Here is a 4,700-nt window from a genome sequence, read left to right as displayed (position 1 = left end):
AGTCCAAGTTAAACATAGTTTCCTAAAATGAAAATTGTAACAAAAATAATATTTAAAGATTTGATGAAAGATCCACGAGTCAGAAAATAACTCATATGAATCAGTTGACCTAAGTAAACCAAGTGTGGCAATCAGACAAGTTAGCATTACTCAGGCATCCAGCAGACAGGAGAAAGGGGTGTGTGTGTGAAACTTCTTGAGCAAACAGTGTCTCAGCAGTATTTACATATATAGATACTGAGTAAAAAGTTCTTAAAACTGTAGATTTTTCTTTTTCTTTTTTGGTGGTATTGGGGGTTGAATTCAGAGTATTTTATTATAGCAACTGCAGCAAACTAATATAGAATATAAATAATTTTGTTTCCATTTCTTTTTAAAAAATTTATTACCTTTAGTGATACAAAGGAGTTGCCATTTAATGAAGCAGTTTATGAATACAATGCATCTTGATCAATGTCACCCCTTTTAACATTCTCATTCATTTCTTCCAACCCACTCCTTGCCTCACTTTTCTTAATTTTGTAGGATATACCTTGAGTTCTTAACTGCATCTCCCTCACCCTTCTCTTCTTTCATTCTACTTTATTCAGTAGCCCAATCAATATCTCTGGGCTACTGATTTTGCAGGACTACTATTACACTCTATGAAATTCCTGTGTATATATATATACATACATATATATATGGTTGACTTCTACAATTCCTGGTCTATTAAGTTGTCTGGTCACACACAAGTAACCTAGGACTTCCAGCATCACTGTGTGTGATGTGTGTCTGCATCTACTGGGGCAATTGTTTTGTAGGGCTATTTAGAATGTAGGTTTCTGGCTCTTATTTGACAATTTTTCCATTGAATTAGCTTTCATTTTCTTTTCCTTCAGAATTCTTAAATATTGCTATTGTGTTTCTAGATGTGTGTTACCTATGCACTTTGCATTTTCTCTTTAGTAATTTATCAGCTATTAATCTAATTTAATTATGGGATGTTTATCATTTTCCCCCCATGAGAGCATATTAACTGAGTTTTAGCACTCCAGGTATATCTTAATTAAAAAATGTATTCTTTTTCATTTTTTCCCCCAATGAAGTTCCCAGTTTGATCTTCTAAATTGAATTTGATACTGCTTTATATTCATTTTACCTTTTATCCAATCCTTTGGGCTTTAAAAAAAACAATTATTACATTTCTAACACTTTAAGTTTGTGTGTATGTGTGTGTGTGTGCACGCGCGCGCGCGTGTGTGTGTGTGTGTGTGTGTGTGTGTGTGTGTCTGTCTGTCTGTCTGTCTGTCTGTCGGTACTAGGGACTGAACTCAGGGTTTGGGTGCTGCCCTTAGTTTTTTTTTTTTTTTGTACAAGGATGGCATTCTACCACCAGCCTTGAGCCACAGCTTCACTTCCAACTTCTTGATGGTTAATTGGAGATAAGAATCTCATGGACTTTTCAGCTTGTGCTGGCTTTCAACTGCAATCCTCAGGTCTCAACTTCCTTAGGACCTAGGGCCTGAGCCACAGGGACCTGGCTTGACTTTTTTTTTCTTTTTTTTTCTGGTCAGTCATGGGGCCTGAACTCTGGGTCTGGGCGCTGTCCCTCAACTCTTCAGCTCAAGGCTAGGGCTCTACCACTTGAGCCACAGCGCCACTTCTGACTTTTCTGCTTATGTGGTGCTGAGGAATCGAACCCAGGGCCTCATGCATGCAAAGCAAGCACTCTACCACTGAGCCACCTTCCCAGACCCCCCTTAAAAAAAATATTAGCTTTATTCTCAGAACAACCTGTGCGAATTAACAAACCCTCACAGTGCCAACTGTTGTAGTAATCATATTCCTTTTTACATGTACCAAAATCTCGTATCAGCAATGAGTTCTGGGTTGCAAAAGAGGATTTACTGTTTGCACCTGTCTGTAAAGCTTTGTTACAAATTACACACAAGTACTTCCTGGCTTGACTTTCAATGAAGGATTACAGGCACTCATAATTAGACTATCTATACTCAGTATTTGTGTTACAGTTTTGAATTTTTCCAAGTAATGCTTCTTTACACTTATGGGTAACAATATCTTATGCAAACCCATCCTCTATCTCATACAGAAAAGGTAGGATTTTTGAAGACAGCAGAGCTTGACAATGGATCTCCTAGCCTGTGTGTCTTCTTTTTTTTTTTTTTACTGCAGGAAGTTAGCCAGAATCCTGGATTTATCAATTCTTTGCTTGTTTATATGCATCCACATATTTCTTTTCTTTCCTTTTTTCTTTTGTCGGTCGTGGGGCTAGAACTTTGGGCTTGGGCGCTGTCCTTGCACTATTCAGCTCAAGGTGAGCACTCTACTGCTTGAGCCACAGCACCACTTCTGGTTTTCTAGTGGTTTATTGGAGATAAGAGTCTCACAGACTTTCTTTCCTGAGCTGGCTTTGAACCATGATCCTCAGATCTCAGCCTCCTGAGTAGCCAGGATGATAGGCGTGAACCACCGGCGCCCAGCTGCATCCACATATTTCTAAAGATAAACCTAGTTCTATTTTTAAGCTAATTTTTGAAAATGTATCATGCTTTATGCAATTTCTGAAACTTACTTTTCTTACCTATGATTGTATTGCCAAGCTGTCTTCTGCTATAGTCTGCTTTGGCTCCTGTATGGTATTCCTTTGTGTGTTATATATCACTGTGCTATATTTTTGTGCTGTGCTGAGGTTGGAATACAGGGCTGGGTGCTGTCCTGGAGCTTTTGTGCAAAAAGCTGGTGCTCTACCACTTGAGCTATACCTCCACTTCTGGCTTTTTGCTGTTAATTGGATATAAGAATTTCTTGGATTTGTCTTTCTGGGATGACTTAAAATCTTGTTCTTCAGATTTAAGCTTCCAGAGTAGCTATGATTATGAGTGTGAGCCACTAGTATCTGGCTAAATTCTCCTTTTAAAAGCTGGGAAATAAGCCAGGTGCCTGTGGCTCACGCCTGTAATCCTAGCTACTCAGGAGTCTGAGATCTGAGGATTGTGGTTCAAAGCCAGCCTGGGCAGGAAAAGTCCATGAGACTCTTATCTCCAACAAACCACTCAGAAAACCAGAAGTAGCACTGTGGTTCAAGTGGTAGAGCAGTAGCCTTGAGTTGGAGAGCTGAGGGACAGCACCCAGGCCCAGAGTTCAGGCCCCACGACGACCACCACCACCACTACCACCAAAAAAAAAAACAGCTGGGAAATCTCCCAAGCTATGAGTCTACTACATTTTGTTTATCTATTCATCCCTCCATGAACATTTATGTTGTTTCTGCCTGTTGCCTGTGTCAAACCAAATGTAAAAATTATGTGTCTATTTTCATTTTATTTCAGTATATATAAATCTTTTATAGCCTAGAAAATATTTTTCCACTTAATTTACTGCCCTATTTAATTTTATGCTTTTATCTGTGTACCATATCATGCCATGAGAAAAATGCCAATAAAAATAGGACATAATGTAGCTTGTGAGGATATTAAAAATTTGATATTTTGCCAGGTGCTGGTGTCTTATATCTGTAATCCTAGCTAGTCCGGAGGCTGAGATATGAGACTCTCAGTTTGAAGCCAGCTTGTTTGGGTAAGCAAGTCCAAAAGACTCTTATCTCTATCTAACTACCAAACCGCCAGAAGTAAAGATGTGGCTCAAGTGATAGAGTGCCAGACTAGTGTAAAAAATGCTTAGGAACAGTGCCTAGGCCCTAAGTTCAAACCCCATTATTGGCACACACAAAACAATGTTTCATAGTACAGTCTTAATATGTAGGAAAACAGTTTCCAGAAACAACTATTATCTTGGAAATGAGCCCAGTAACAATGCACTTCTGAATTCTGATGATTTTTCTTTTTTCTTTGTTGGTAGTGGGGTTTGAACTTAAGGCTTTGCACAGGCTCTGTCCGTTTGCTCAGCTTGTGTTCTACCACTTGAGCTACACTATTAGTCTGGTTTTTTGCTGTTTGATTATTTTGGAGACATTTCTCACTGATTTTTCTGTTCTAGCTAGCTTCAAACTCAGTCTTCCATAGCTCAGCCTTCTGAGTAGCTAAGATTACAGACATGAAATACCAGTTCCTGGCTTTATCATTTTACTAATGTACCTAAAAATTACAAGTTGAAACTGTGGAGTTGGAAATGATGAAAATGAATGTAACTCTGTCATCTAATCGTGACATTACCCAAAGTCATAGACAGGCTGAACATTCAAATATGAACATACAAAAACCTGAAATGCTCTAAAATCTGGTTTTCTTTTTGGCAGTACTGGGTTTGGAACTCATAACTTTGTGCTTTCTGAGCAAGGTTTCTCCTACTTGAACCAAATTCTAGCATTTTGCTTAAGCTATTTTTTCAGTAGGGTCTCATTATTTTTGCATGGGGCTAGCCTTGAATAGCACTCTTCCAACCTACGACATCCAATGTAACTGAGATGGCAGGTTTGTCAGTACACCCAGCTTTTTTATTGGTTGAGATTGGGTCTTGTTAATATTTTGCTCAGGCTGGCCTTGAACCTCAATCTTCCTGATTTTATCTCCTTAGTAGCTAAGATTACAGATATGAGTCACTGTATCTGGCCCCTCAAAATCTAGATTTTCTGATAGAATATCTGAAGTGGAAGATTCTATACCACAATAATTTTTTATGCACAAAATTATATAAAACATTACATAAAATTATCTTCATGCTATGTGTGTAAGTATGAA

The 4,700-nt window shown here is 38.4% G+C and overlaps 1 pseudogene; it reads right to left on the bottom strand.

Moving 5' to 3' along the window:
* Positions 1 to 1,821: 1,821 nt before the first annotated feature.
* Positions 1,822 to 1,938, bottom strand: LOC122121970 (annotated as a pseudogene).
* Between the last annotated feature and the right edge of the window lie 2,762 nt (positions 1,939 to 4,700).

The sequence above is a fragment of the Dipodomys spectabilis genome, unplaced genomic scaffold (genome assembly GCF_019054845.1).
Source record: "Dipodomys spectabilis isolate Male_0828 unplaced genomic scaffold, ASM1905484v1 ptg000199l, whole genome shotgun sequence".
Lineage (NCBI taxonomy): Eukaryota > Metazoa > Chordata > Mammalia > Rodentia > Heteromyidae > Dipodomys > Dipodomys spectabilis.
Note: the sequence above shows the minus strand (reverse complement) of the source record. Positions and strands in the feature narration are given on the sequence as shown.